The sequence below is a fragment of the Amphiura filiformis genome, chromosome 10 (assembly GCF_039555335.1).
Source record: "Amphiura filiformis chromosome 10, Afil_fr2py, whole genome shotgun sequence".
In the NCBI taxonomy this organism is placed as follows: Eukaryota; Metazoa; Echinodermata; class Ophiuroidea; order Amphilepidida; family Amphiuridae; genus Amphiura; species Amphiura filiformis.
This window is the reverse complement of record NC_092637.1, coordinates 15669039-15685589: the sequence shown is the minus strand read 5'-3', so window position 1 is coordinate 15685589 and position 16551 is coordinate 15669039. Positions and strand designations below refer to the sequence as shown.

The 16551-nt window shown below is 36.5% G+C and overlaps 1 long non-coding RNA gene across 1 annotated transcript; it reads right to left on the bottom strand.

The window, feature by feature from the left end:
• Positions 1-2633: 2633 nt before the first annotated feature.
• Positions 2634-16187, bottom strand: LOC140162138 (uncharacterized). Its single transcript, XR_011860199.1, has 3 exons — positions 16144-16187; positions 6951-7061; positions 2634-2736 (listed from the first exon to the last, which is right to left on the bottom strand). It is a non-coding gene; the product is annotated as an uncharacterized lncRNA (long non-coding RNA).
• Between the last annotated feature and the right edge of the window lie 364 nt (positions 16188-16551).

The following is a 16551-nucleotide window of genomic DNA, read 5'->3' as shown; positions in this document are numbered from 1 at the left end:
AAAAACAACTTAATCTGAATAAAAATTATAAGAAATTATTAACGAATAAAATGACACAGCATGCCCAAAAAGGCATGTATTAATTTACCATAGAGGCTATTCTTTGAACAGAAATAAAAAATGGTTTGTATAAACAAGCATAAGTTTGCACCAAAGAAAATCAGAGATCGCGTCACGTATAAGCGCACGCGCCAGCGTCGAGACATCTCAGACATATTTGGGAATGGTATCAAACGTCTGTTTGAAGAAACTTCATAACAAAGAGAAGCTCCAACCTTAGATGCTGAGAGTATTTACAACAAAAGGAGAAGCAGTATTATGTGAAAGGGTTGTGGAATAGACAGACGCAACAGTCAAATATGTTGGGTGTGCCCCAGAACCTCATCTAGAAGATTATCTCGATGAAGATCAAACGGAGCGATTACCGAATAGGTTGCAAGTCTACTAGTCTTATTACAACCCTAAACCCAAACCCAAGATGAGTTTTATTATTAATATTTGTTTTTGTTGCAAAATATAACAATATTAGTATGACCAGCATTAACGGCTTTTGTCATAACCTTGGATATTTAATTACGTACAAAGGGATCACAGGAAAGATATTAAAATTTATATTTAAAGGGCACATATATTGCTCGGACAACATCATATTATTGGCGAGCTAATATTATGAGGACAATGAAAATGACTCCTTTTTGGAGAAAATAAGACGTTTAAAATTGATATTCTGCAAAAACCAACTTTAAGCGGTGAGTTCCTTCGAACGAGACAGATTTGACCTAGAAAAATGTTGACGTCATGAAATGAAATGTGCCCGCTTTGAAAGAATGGACTGTAAACATTCTTAATGCACAGAACGTATACGGTTGTTGTTCTCTGAAAAAAAACTCTAATCAAGTATTGCAAATTTAATGAGTTTTAAACATATGGATAAAATCAGTCGCTTCTTTATTATATATTAGTAAATTGTGATATTACAATTCATATGTATATATCAACATCATGAGAAATATTTTGGACTAAAAATTTAAAAAAATATATTTTATAATAATCTCATCGTGCTTTTTTTTTCAAATCCCAAATAATGAGTCAAGAGGGTTCCACCACTTAGACATCGATCTTTCATCTACTACCGGAGACGACACGTCCTGGTGTCTGTGTTCTACTGGATAAAAAAGGCAAATCAGAGTCATCTTCACTGGATGCGATCTTGATATAGTTGATGTATCCATTGCCGTTCCTACGTGAATATCCATATTGCTAGGAATCATATACAACTCCATTCCAATCACGAAATCCACTTAGCATATTGCAACGTTGACTGGTATCTATCAATCGAACTGTGAAGATCCACCCCGAGTTGATCGCGTCTTTCTCGTTTGCTAAAAATTCCTCGAAATTGTAATGAAAAAAAAAATGGGAAAGTTGGGTCGGTCGGTCGGCGGGTCGGATTTCTTTTTTTTTTCTTCAGTTTTTAAAAATCCCATCAAATATTACATAATGCTTCTTCAATTAGGGGACATTTGTCAATTTTGACTTCTGGATACTTGTTAGATATGTTAGATAATCAATTTAAGACTAGTATTTCAATAAAATACTAATTTAAGGTGAAGAACATTGAATTTTTGAACAAATCTGTAAAAATCATCATTAAAAAACCCAACATTGCGACCCTGATTATTCAGGATATATGGTCGGTCGATTGAGGGCAACACAACAATTTGTTTTGGCCTAAAACTGGTTTAAGCTTGAGCACCGAGAATTACCTAAGTACGCAAAAGTACGAATGGAATCGTTGATTCTTGAAATACCTCCTGGGTAAATCCGTCGGGGTGATCCATGATTAATATCCGACGGCTGACATTTTGGTAACGTTTGGAGATCGATCGGTGTATCCTGAATCTTCGTGAAAGTATTGTTTAGTATACTCTATTAGAACCAAATTTCCCTGCGGATATACACTTTCCACCCCACTGATGCAGAAGCGTAACTTAGGGTCAGGGTGCCCGGGGCGAAAATAGATTGGGTGCCCCTGTCCAAAGGTGTAAATGGTGCAAAGCAAATCAATGTTGGTATTGAAAAGCCATATACCCAATCTTACAAATGGTATTTCAGATTTTATGTTTCAAAGAACTTGGATTATCATGTTAATAAAGATGTTTTCATCTTCTCTAATGTCTTTACTTTTGAACATTGTGATACACGGGGCCAACTAGGATAGTCCGGCTTTCCCAAAACAATTGCGCGCAGAGCGCGGGAAAATAGCTATACATACCACAAATTTGGTTATAATCTAGTTGAATTTCGGTCTTAAAACATTCTTTCAAATGACAATTTATGTTGAATTCTGCACAAAGCGTGCAAAAAAGACTTTTACAACATGCAGGGGACGCATATGTAATTGCCCAGCCTACGCCATGGAATTTTAGTGTTGAGTGGGCACCCAATGAAGCGTAATTCTATGCATGGTGGGTAATGGTTTTCACCTCTTTCTAATCCATACAAACAAAGTATTAGTGGGTCGAAAGGGTATCCAGGCCAGGGTGCCCCTTAATCACCATATGGTATCCATGTTACTATTTTGAATTTGAAAGAGCTTTCACACTAATACAGGTACACGAAGGAAAAACATACCACTTGTGCCTTGTTAACATTGGCTTCACCCTCTGTGATTAGTAGCTTACAGACGGCTATGCGACCCCTCTCTGATGCCTTATACAGCGGTGTTTCTCCACTCTGCAGCAAAATAAAAGTATATTGAGGGATATTAGAACATACGAAGGTCATTTAAACGTGGATAACGACAAACAGGTACTCCAAGGGTAGGGTGGGGGGGGGGGGGCATTATATATATATTGTGCCTTGTTGACATCGGTTTTACCCTCTGTGATAAGAAATTCTTAGTCAGTGGGAGTGGTCTAGTTCGTAGACACATATCTGATTGGACAATCGCCTGATTACGGATGTCGTCTATCAGGCGTCTCGTAGACGACCCCACGTCATCATGTTACTTGATAACGCGTAACACGCTTGTAGTGGTGCGAGTATGTTTCGTGTTGTATGCGTAGACTAGTGCGAAATACGCGCACGCGCTAGCAGTACGCGCAACCGAACACGTACAGTTATAAACAAGTTTCGTTCATTTTATAATAGGGGGAATTTTTATGATGTTAACTTAGTTTTGCTTTAAAAACATTAATTTACAGTTATTAAAATAATATTTAACCTACTAACATGACTAAGGAATTTTTTTTTTTTTTTTCCTCTACCTATGATAGACGACAGGCAGGTCCAATATTTTTTTTGAAAATATTGGACCTGCCTGTCGTCTATCACACGGTAGAGGACAGTAAAAACATTCCTATCGGTTATTCTGTAATTAATTAATGCAGCAAAATAACATGTTAGACATCTCCAAACGACTGCATGACCCCTAGCCGACAATTTCAAGTGTTTCTCCCAACTGAAGCAAAATAACATGTTATAAATAAACATTTGGAATTGGGTTAATAACAAACAGGTTCTCAACTTAGCTAAAAGCATTATATGTGTTGTGCCTTGTTGACATCGGTTTTAGCCTCTGTGATTAATAATTAACTTATTAGATAAGAATTGCGTAAAGGCGTTCACTGCTAACGACATACGGTTTACGTATTACGACATTGTACGTTGGTACGTCATAGTGCCGTTCACATCCAAACTAGTCTCCTACACAGCAAGAATGTGTCGGTCTTAACGATCGTCGTTCCTAGTATGTTAGTGATAGCCGCATACAGTCTGGCCCGAGACTACATCTAAACGCAATTGCAATAAGCTCATGGTGGCGCTATGCTTAGACAAATATATATTAGGAAGCACCCAGATAAGATGAGAATAGATTGTCATTTTCCCTCATCGAACCTACCTTCCTCGGTATTGAATTGCAAATACGACTGGCTGTATCTATTGCTCTAAGCATTCAGTCCAGAATAGCGATATTTGAGTTTTGCGGGCTATTGGAAAATGAGTAGACCTATTATAATGTTCACACGTGTATGCTATTTGTCTAAATAACCTAAACAGAGTTTAGTGTTTGATGGCCCCATTACAGCTTTGGAAATCGCCATGGTGTATATTATTCGAACAACAAACCCCATTACCATATAAATAGTACCCTGTTTATTTGTTAAAGCAAAATGAAAATAGATAATTTAGTATGCCTAGTTCGATTACTACCCAGCAAACACAAATATATTACAGAAAACGTTAAATGTCGGGTTAAAGGGTATGTGATGGTCAAGGATATAAAATGTTTTAATAGCATTCAATAAACTTGCTGCAAATAAACATTCTAACATTTACTTAAGTACACAAAATGTTTGCTAAATAATATTTTACTACATGTATAGCATTTCGAATTTTGGTTTAATTTTTTTTTCAGTATAACACGTTTTAAAAAGTCGTTTTCATGATTTTTATATAAACCGACATTGATATGCTTTCAAAATGTTTTAACTAAAACCAAAAACGCATGCATTATCATGTTTTAAAAACATTTTAGTGTTCGCTGGGTAGTATCCATAAGAAAAACACTCGGACAGCTGTTTAACGCAATGAAATGGCAATGGTCCGATTTTTAGACGATACGAACCAATTCGACAAAAGTCCATACAATTTATACGTGCTGACAACAGAGGACCAAACGCTCGATAAATATAGACGTTTCGAACCAACATACAACAGACTTTACACATACTGGCGAGGAAATACAAAACGCTCGATAATCATTACAGAGGCATACAAATCGACTTCATTGGCCAAAAGCAAGACGCTGTCGGATAAGCATGGAATGATTAAAAGTTATGGAAGTGAGTCAATGAGCAGTGAAATGAGTAAGTGAGTAGTGAAATGAGTAAACGAGCAGTGGAATGAGTAAACGAGTAATGAAATGAGCAAACGAGCATTGATCCGAGTCAAAGTGAAGTAACGAAATACATATATTGCGTTTATTGCGAATTGATTTACAAGAGTCGGGGGTCACAATGCCAACCGATAGTAGTTATAATTAAAGACAGAGATAAAAAGAATTTATCGTGTCTGACGTCATCTGTCAATCAAATTCGAGCACGGTTTGTTTATAAGTGTCGTGATGATGACTTGCTGAACGCGGCGGTACAACCGGGCGCCTTATTTTGCACCATCAAACATGCAAACTATCTCAAAAGTTAGGTCTTGATAGTAGGAAACTTTCTTTGGCGAAAATGCCATTTTTCAGTATTTCCGAAGCTACAACTTTTGTTAATTAAATTGATTTTGTTTTTCAAACATAGTGAACCAAAACAGTTCCTATTGGTTTCAATAGGTAAAGAAAATTCAAAGCTACTATTATACATACAAAAAAAAAACAAAACGATTTTATATTCATTTTAAGTTCAGATTTCCGGAAATTTCTTTCCCAAACGGGAAATATATGATATCTCCGGTAGGGAACGTGGTATGCAGGTAAACAACCACCACAATTTGTTTTTACCCACAATATAATGTGATGCCAATAACCCAATTTCACCCAGATGTGAATGTAAGGGCTTTTGCAACTAAGCTCTTCAATCGAGCGTTTCGTATCTCCTCATCAGCCTTTGAATGTTCATTGGTAACCTAACCTGTCGTATTCGTTGGAGCTGTGAACGGTCAAAATCAAGAATCTCCTTTTGGATTTATGGTTGAAATCAGTAATGAAAGGAGTATGTACTTAAAGGGCTTTTATGGTCTTGGCTGAATTTAATATCAAGGGTCTTTCAGCGCTCTATTTTGGTAAAATTCAGGGGTCTTTCAGAGCGCGCGGTCCAAAAACAGGGCAATGACAACGCCAACAAGTATAGACAGGCATGAAGACGGGAACATTGTGATGATTGTGATCATTTTGGTGTAAAAATACACCATGCAACATTTCATGAAATTTAAATAATTTTTAGAGGGTGCGCCCGGGCTTTTGTTTTGTGAAGTCTATGAGAATTTTTGGTAATTTTCACTCAACCACCAGAAAGTAATAATCAACTTATCCAACTATGCTATAAAACTCTTAGCATGTAGTCTTAGGTATTCATGAAACAAATATGTAAGAAAAATTAAATGAAAATATAGACAGGCTGAGAAAATTCAAAATTTATCTCAATTGTTTCAATGGTAGGAAAGCAGTAGACAGAACAGCCAAACATTTGGCCAGCCCTCTGGACACAGGAAAATATTATAATTAGGATAGCCTATAATAGAATGAATGAATGGTATAAATATTCTCTATTGTGTTTTCATTAGCCTGTCATCCACTCGGAAATACTATAGACATGATAGAGAATACACAATGTCATCTCTCCTCTTCCCATGGTGCATTGTATCTATTGAGTTTAATGGTCAAATGGCTCTATTCATAACTGTCATAATGGCCAGATATCCTAGCATTATGCAGGAAAGCATTATGGGAGCCTGCAATATCAACGTGATGTCTGGTGGTGGGAGGTCTTTTTCTTTCATACTACTAGATAATTATATAACAACCTGTAATAGATAGTGCATGCCTTTGTTAATATTCATGAGTTTATTCATCTGCCTTTGCATTAACTATTTAAAGAAGTTGAACTATTAGCAGTGCTACTGAGAGAATCCACTCCCTCTTCAGTGAATGTACTTTTTTAATTATTATAGAAAATCTTGAACTTGGTGATTTAAAGTTCCGATGTGTTTACATAGGAAACATGTGTATCTAACACACCTGAGAAATTCATCCACATAAATTGACTTTGCATACAAAACTTCAAAGCCCGGGCGCACCCTCCAAAGTTGATTTAAATTTAATGAAATTTTGCATGATGCATTTTTACACCAAAATGAACAAAATTAGATGTTGGCCCTTCAAAAAATAAAAACTTTTGTATTTCTGAATCACCCTAGTAGACAGGGATTTCAATAATACATACCGTTGTTGTTTCGTTCACCCACTCATTACTGGTGCTAATCAATGCCTTGCATGCGGCGATATTTTCAGATAGTATGTCAACTACTATGTCTATGTCTGAGTAACCTAAGACCTGTAATACCAAGAAAGTATAAGATATGAATTACCCATTCCGTCCAGCGTTTAACACGGGGGACTATGGTGCCATGTATAGATCTTTGAAAGAGTTCAGCTTGTTGGTTGGTATAATGTATTTAATTTTTAAACAATGAAAGGAACAATTCGTCGGCTGTATTCCATAGTGGCGTATAGTGATTTTTGGTCATTTTTTGAAAATTGGCACATATGTTTTTAATGATGTTCTCTTTCATTTTTCTAAGTCTCATCAGTCATAATTAGCTAATTAATTAGTAATTAATTAATTAAATGTGGCGTATAGTTACAAAGTGACATTTTTGTATTCCATAGTGGCGTATCGACCATACGCCACTTTTTATACACATTTTATAATTATGAAATATCGGCAAAAATGAAAAACATCGTATGTCATAGTGGCGTACGCGTATCGGACCTATACGCCACTATGGAATACGAACGACGAAAAGTAACGCCATAGGGATTACACGGCGACCGAGGTGGCGTACGGTTAACGTAAGGTTAGGGTATTGCGTTTTGTTCGTTTTCCATAGTGACGTATAGTTTTATTGTCAGTTTGCCAGCAATAGTATGTATTTATTTCTTTTGAAAATATATAACAATAAAATCTATTTAGTTTACTACAGAAATTTCACATCATTTACAAAATATAATGAATGTCTGATTTACACAACTCGATTTTAAATTGGCATTTCTTCAAACCCGATTTTCTCGAAAAGTTGTTTATTCGCGGTGCCCCACTATACGCCACTATGGAATACGGACGACGAATTAGTGCCTGTATTGATTGAACATATCGTTGATATCCATATGTATTCATATTTATTATTATTTGACATAATTGCATCACTGACAATTTAAGTTGAAAATGAAAAAAAAAATAAGTAAAATGCCAAGTAGGCCAGATGATATCACAACCCAAAAACAAATAATGTATCATTATGTAATCCAATGCGCCAAACTAAATAGAACTACACCAATATACGGCAGGTTGGCTGTTGAATTAAGTTGTAAAGGGTTGGACGAGTTTGGACATTTTTCAAAGTTGCATTTTCAAAGCATTGGCCCGGCTGTTCTCAAAAAAAAAAAAAAAAAAAACCATTTTGTTTCTTGTTAAGATTTACTCGATATTTGTTTTTGTGCTAAGTTCATGCTTAATTATGCTTGGATTATCTTGAACTAGCGAACGATCCGCATTATATACATTATTTAATGGTTTAAAAAATCGACGTTGGTCATGATAATAAAGCTAATTTGATAAGAATGTTACTGTAGTCCTCTGTAGTTACTTATATTATAACGCTAAATTGGGGTATTAGTCAAGGGAAAAGCAGAGCGAGGTACCGGATTTGGAGTCCCAAGGGATGGGGGATAATGAACAGGAAATAAAATGACTAACATGAAATAAACCAGGTGAAACATAAATAAGTTTACTAGATTTATTGTGAATTTACATCATCAGACAAACGGATCAAACTATAATAAATAAGTCTTACCAGAGTCACATTGCAGCACAGTAAGTATAATTGAATATAATTCACGTGCAAGACATTATGGCAATATATTCACCATCATGTTGACCAATCTAAACTAAACATCAGGAGACGAGCCTGGTTACGTCCGTACCGGTTGCAGGGTCAACAAGGAGTGACGTATTTATTAACGTACGGACAATAGCTCACTCCACGCCGTTCAATGGATGCGCGGGTAATACCACTTTCACTAGATGAACGGGTATCAGGCAGGCTTTGAAAAATAATCAATGGGTCCTCTGGACTCTTGCCTTTGAAATTTGAAGGGTCCTTATCAATTTTCAAGGGTCCGACTATTATAAAATATTAAATTTTGGTGTAGACCAATAACTAGCAATACCTCCTGCTTGAGAGAGAATTGGCTACGGCGATCACGGTATGATCAATATTCAATTATGCAAATGAATTATCGTCACAACATACGCTTTCCCTTAAATAACTGACTGGCAATTTTAAGGAACATACAATCAATAACTGATAACAAATTGACTTTAAAATGTAAAAATGTAAAAAGATATGCATAGCCCTATTTGTTTTACACATGACCGATTTATAGCGTCACTCGTCATTGCGTTCAGTCACAATGGATAATTGTGTATTAAAGAAAAGAGATCATTTAAAAGTGGCACCTGAGTCCATAACACACAGTGTCAACACTCTGTATTATAATTATTTTTTCCATACAGCGCCATACTCCGTTGAAATCAATATTCTATTATTGACACAGATAAAGAAAGTTTACATATGCATTGTGTTATAGGACTTGCACCTGGAACTTAACTGAATGGGCTAAACGTGTTCCTTTATACCTATAAAGTATAATTGTAATTCTCAAAATTAAATATATCACAATTTTTACTTTGGATTTCCAAATCTTTACTTATAAAATGCAGTAAAAGATATCCACAGCAAGCTGCAAGGCCCCGCTAATTAGTGTATTGCTTTTCGAGTTAGTGTACTGGAAACAAAACCCTGGTTTTACCTGAAAACAAATCGATTTTCTTGTAATAGAAACATCATATGGGGTACTAGAGCATGCACAAATCGTAATATGTGTAGAATATAGAAACTCTGTGGTATCTCATATGATAGTCATGGTATGCTTAGCCTGAGTCGCTCGGCCTATCTCGAACAAAATCGCCATGCGTAGCTGTTGAAAAACGAGAGGATTCGCTGTACTATCACGGCAATTTTTGACACGAAGATATAGGGATGATGACGATGTGTAGCAGTCAGGTTTTCTTTAACAAACACATGAATAGACCTGGCCTACTGTATTGTTTCAGAGCTGACTCAATGGACTCAGATGCAACTTTTAATACTATTTAAAACGCTCTCTTTTTTACATAATGAACCTTTGTGACTGACGTGTGACGCTATTATTTGGTCCATAAGTGTAACACAAATACGGCTACCCATACCTTTTTACACGTTTGCATTTTTTCGATTTATTTTAAAAAGTATTTAGGGGGAACTTATAAGTTGTGGACTCTATAATTATTATTATCAGGCAATTTAAAGACCGAGTACATCAAAATTAACACTTTCTTGTCCACCTCTTGCCAGCTCAAGGTCATGTACACGACGTGACATTCCCTCGACCAGGTTTGCCAAGGTCTCTCGCGTAGGTCTCTGTGTGTCGTTGTGTTGACATTTTGGATCACGAAATTGTTCCCGAAGCATAACTTCTTCAAGAACATGCAGGTTCATGTGTTCTTCTAGCATGTAGAGGTGTGATTTTGACCTACTGTAAAATGCTCCCCATACTGTGATTCCAACACCATCTCTCTGGGCTCTAGGCAGGATAAAATAGGGATTGACCAACCTGTCTTCGGACCTTGAATCAGCCATCTTGTCTGTAGAGGAGGAACTGGGCCTCGTCACTGAAGTTCACATTACGACAGTGGCCTACTGCCAAATTCCTTTGTCTCTGTGACCAAAGCAAGCGCGCATGCCGATGTCTCTGCATAAATGTCGGCTTTCTTATTGCTCGTCTTGCGCAAAAACCTGTACTAACCAGTATATTGTTTACTGGTAACAGGCGCGATTATGGACCTCAGCCATTCTGTTCGTAGCCGAGATACAGGCTTCGTGCGGCCATTGCGCCAAAGTCTCAGGAGAGATCGGTACACACCGTCATCGTCCCTATATCTTCGTGTCAAAAATTACCGTGATAGTACGATGAATCCTCACGTTTTTCAACAGCTACGCATGGTGATTTTGTTCGAGATAGGCCGAGCGACTCAGGCTAAGCATACAATTTGAGATTTTGAGACCCTGCCACATTGTTTCTATTCTATGTTTTTACGATTTTCGATTTTAAATGAACCGAATGTAAATAAACCACGACCAGTTGTACAGGATCAATACCATTGTTTGAATAGTGTAGGCCTATAGTCAATGTTACCTTGCATGCATGTGTCATGTGTGTGGCGTGTTTGTTTGTCTACTGTGTCAGGCCAGGATCACTGACACCCACGGTACTGATACTGTCATACTATCACGGAGATCATATTGTTGATGTTGTTGACTTTAAAATAATCATGATGCAGTCATGTCTACAGTAGAATTCACCACGACCTTTGAAGGACTTAAACCCCATTAAAAGCTATTAAACCAAGATAACACTCAATAAAAACAGCTCAACTATGTTACATCAGATCTTCTCTGGTTAAATACACACTGCACTCGTGTCTGTTTTACCTGTGCAATGAGCAATGAGCTGGTATTATAGTTTCAGTTGGGTGAACGATTATAAAGCGAACGCAAGGTGTGGGCGTTTGTTTACGAAATGAGATAACAGTCTGCTTATTGTTAACCAGCGTTCTTGAAAATGAGAAGCATAATTGTTTGCAGACTTAACACGGTTTAGAAACAATTTCTTCATATTTTTTGGTGTTATCTGTCGTTTACATATCCTTCCTTAAACACGAAGTACCAATATTTCCAAACACCTAAATTAGCTAAAATTTAGGACATGTTACAAAACTATATTTTCTAGAATTTCAGAGAATACTTTAAATATTGGCCGGTTAGGGAGGACAGTTTTTATGGTCTACTTAGCTCAGCAATGCTTTGCTGTCTTCGATAATGGTTCATGTACGCTAGAGCGTTCGATAGGAACAAGCTAACAGTATACGAGTTTGCTGATATCTATCGGAGCGCTCAGCAGAGCAGCAGGATTATAAACACGGTCGATGGTAAAACCATAATCAATTTCCTTTGTGTTCAGTAAGTACATAACGACCCACTCATCACCTTCTCAAGTGGTCATTAAATAAGCATGTCTGGGGTCGTGTCTCCGGTCAATAGAAAGTCAATAATGTGTGTAAGTTTATGTTTACACAAAGTGGTGTAATTGGGTTTCAAGTGGTTGTTAATTCAAACATGGTCGTAAAATTGATTCAATCGATATTTTGGTCAACGCATGGTATCGGAGCATAGTGTACAATTGAGCGGAGTCTGACAGAGTTTGCTACAGGCTTTTATGGGTTTGGGCTTCGATAAAAGCCAGGTACCTCTTCGATACAATGCGCTATCGAAGACAGCAGAGCATTGCTGAGCTAAGTGGTGAGCGCACTGAGTATTGTGTATAGGAAAACGGACAGTAACTACACTAGTATATAAAGTAAATCCGAACTGGTTTGCTGAAGGTTGAATTCCGCAGGCCACGCCGCGCAAGTTGTACTATTAGCTCCCGGCGATACACTGCAGATCGCAGAATTGTGTGCATGGTTTACCACCACTCTGCCTAGCTATATAGTTATGTACAATACTGTATGAGTTTCTTATATGAGTGCATGTCCATCTTAATAATAAGTCGGTTCGTACTTTTCATAAACTACTTTTTGAATCATAACTTTCGTGACCGAGGATATCTTGCAACTACGTGAAGCTCGTCTGGCAAATTCGTAATGAATAAATTCGCTTCACGTAATGAGTAAGTCGTACTTGATTGGTCAGTTTTACCTCCGAGTAATGAAAAACTCTAACATGATATCAGTATCCCATATGATATTTCTATTGCAAGAAAATTTTATTTGTTGTCAGGTAAATCACAGGTTTAGTTTAAATACACTAACTGGAAATTAAATACACTAATTAGTGAGGACCGGTATTTTGCTGTGGATATGTTTAACTGCAATTTTGATGTAAAAAATTTGAAATCCACAGTAAAAATTGTAATATATTCAACTCTTTGAGAAAATAATTATATAAAGGAATGCATGTAAAATCCAGGTGCAATACAATGTACATTATTGACACACTATCACTCTCTTTATCTACGTCAATAATAGAATATCGATTTCAATCGAATTGAATACATTGCTCCATTTTGAGTTTGTAGTTGACTACTGAGCGACCTAAGCGATCGATTGCTAGCCAATCAGATAGAACTCATTTTCTTGCGTTCGGTGAAATACCACTCGCCCGTCGCTCACCAACGGAGCATTAAATGTATATTTATCGTATAGGGCGTAGACACTGTGCGGTATTCCCTGGAAGTTGACTTTCGGAGCCAACCTGACCTTGGTCTTAGTGTAGTAGTACCGGTATGTCGACGTCTTTTCAAAATTTTAGAAACTACATATTATGTAATTCCTAAAGCGGCACCAATATCTTTCTGTTTGTAGCCGCGATTACGTAAGTCAATGACGCGGGCGTATAAATCTGCGCTCAACTCGCACCCCATGATCAGAAATATCGTATACAACAGACAGATCCAACAAAGTAAAGCTGGTTTCTTCACACGGTAATGCAAAAGCCAGTGACACAATTATTAAGGCAACTGAGGCAAATGGCCAAAGAAGTGTTTGTTGTTGAAGTTATTGTTGTTGTCGTTGTTGTAAGGGTGACCGTGAGTGGTTAAAAAATGCCCCATTTGGTAATTCGCCCCATTTCGTCTCACGTATTGATCGAAAAATGGTCTCATAGAGCGCGTCTAAAACTCTGACACCCTGACAAGAATCCCTTATTAGGCCAAAAAAAAAAAAAAGGTTCGTCTCAAAGCTGACGCGCGCGTTTGTAAAATCCCACGATTTGACAAAAGACAAATGCGGAAATTTTTTTAAAAAAAAAAAAAAAAAATTTTTATAGTTTTTCGAGAAAAAATCGGCGTGAGTCAGACTTTTTTCTCAAAATTTTCTCGCCGTGATTCTAAACCATCTATCTCGCTTTTTAAGAAAGTTTCCAAGCAGTGCACTTACTATAAAAATGTTGCTTTATGCCATAAAAGTTCGCCGAATTCAATAAAATGCAGTTCCAATATCGCCAAAGACTGCAAAGTGCAGAATTCAACAGCATTGCAAGCACATGGATGAGTGTAAAACTCAATAAAACTGACATTTCATTTCAAATGAGTTCAAGTTTAGGCCAAATATCATTATATTAATCGAATTAGTGGAATATTTTGACTATAAAACATAATTCATGGTCAAATTTTTGTCACTTTTTCTTCGACTCACGCCAGGCCGGCAGTTCAGTGAGTTGTTCACAAATTACATGACAATCTAAACTGACCTAATCTGATCAACAGAGGGCCAGGTAGGCAATATATATATTTTTTTTTAATTTTTTTTTTATTTTCGTATTTTCGGGGCCTACAAAATACCATGAAAAAAGTCGGGAATAAAAAAAAAAAAAAAAAAAATCGCATTTCGCATTTTTTTTTAAATTTCTCGTCAGCTTTGAGACAAACCTTTTTTTTTTTTTTGGCCTTACGGGATAGGTAAGACATTCCTATCATTTCAGGTAGGCTACCTCAAACAAAAACTTATTTTTATCTACGAAAGATGACCGCAAGTGTGTTATTCAAAGAAGGTGATTATATTAAAACATACAGCATGATAGTGCTCATATTGTACATACATGGTTTACAAATAAACGCATCAAAACACTAAAAATCAACTGTAGCATCCTGAATAATTTTCCATGAGACAAGCTCGCCTGACAAAATGCGGATAATGTTAAATCAACGTTTTGCCAGTAGGAATAAGCTGTTACTTCCACCAACATGATCGCCTATTCCCATAATCAACTGTAGACTCTTGATAATTGGTGTCCATGAGACAAGCTCTCTTCACGTAAACAATTTTGCGGATAATGTTAAATCCAGGTCTGCATGTACTAAGACGTTACTCTATCAACATAATTTCCTCTTGCGACATTGACATTTTCTTTTTAGCCGCTTCTTCTCCAAATGCGCAAATCGGGATGAAGTGGCTCATATACCTATTCATAACTGTTATTATTTCTTCTTTGTATATATAATATCAGCTGTTATACGATTGTAATCTATTTCACAAACCGTACCGTAAAGGAATGAAGATCATAGTCTTCATTATAAATCAATGTACACTGTTCATATTAATGCCGTTGTAAAATATATTACAGGGCGCTAAGGGTGATTTTCGGTTTGGGATCTTTTTTCCTACAAGATTGGAAACAATGTTTTTGGCATCCTTACACTTCATATGATAAAACTAGAATTGGCTCCATTTTTTTCTATGTCCCCTATACTTCCCACGATGAGTCGAAGGTCATTATGGGACCAAAAGTTAATATCTGTTCTATCGTGCTGTAATATACCTCAAATTGTTCCTCTCTTTCCTAGGAATAAAAAAAGTCAATTGTCATATTGCACTAGGGTGCTTAGTTCAGGAGTTATAGAGTAAATAAGGTCAAATGTCAAATACCTCTCGGCAAACCAAATAGGAAAACAATTTATTTGAGAAATTTATAACATCAGAATCGGATGAAATAATGGGTCAAACGTTATGCTTTTACATATATTTCTTTGGTCTTTGGCTGCATGAACTCTGAAGGGGAAATGACAATACAAAAATGCACTTAAATTGTGAATTAAGTATATTTTTTAGATCTCTTGTGTGAAGGGGAGTAATTTGCGACCATTTTCGATGAAATTGGACCATATAAATTTGTTAGTATGTGTATAATTTATATGGTATTAATTTTATGACTTTTATGTATATTTTTAAATACTTTTAAATACATGTTTGTAGCGGCTATGTAGGCTCATACGTTCCGGTAGTTAAAATAACCAAGAAAATTTTAAAACTTTCAACGGAAACTGACGGCAAATAAATAAATGTTTACCTGCTAATAATATTTTCGGTAACTAACAGTTACCATCCTCAGGCAGTAATGACTGGCTGACTGTCTTCTTCACACTTGGATGATTTTGGTGTTTCTAGATGACAGTCGTAAATTCTTGGAAGATCCCGGCCCCGTCCCTGTTGAGCTTGATTAAGTATATTTTATGAAAATTTTAGCAGGTAAATATTTATTTATTTGCCTTCAGTTTCCGTTGAAAGTTTTAAAATTTTCTTGGTTACATGTTTGTTGTTTATCTGTGTTGTATCCTGGGCAGCAAGGGAGAACAGTGCTGGTCACTGATTGCATGTCCCAGGTTAAAGAAGAAATAAATAAATGGAAAATAAATAAAAAATAAATAAATGGATTTGATATGGTTTCGTTTCTTTTAAAAAAAATCTTTATCATACTTACATAATACGGTGACGCATCCCGTATAATCTTCGAGAATCTATCGACATTCCTAGTTGCAATAGCTTCTCTCACATCCCTGCAAAGGGTCAATGCAAAGTAATTCGCTGAGTAGCAACATATTAAGTTAAGTTAAATAGTGAACTAAGTGAAGTGGTTAACCTCCAAACAGAGCTAAACCGTAGCACCCACGGCAGTGGTGGCTAGCATAACTACGCTGACTATGGTGGGTAAATAGTAAATAGCAAACACAAGACGTGTAGGCGTAAATGTTTGGCGGGATATATTGGTGGAAAATGGGGGTATTAAAAGTCTAATTGTCAAGATCGTTAACATGTTCAAGTTCATCCCTGCTCTTAGTCTTCGGCGGATCAAAGATTTAGTGAGTAATAATAACTACTTACAACATTA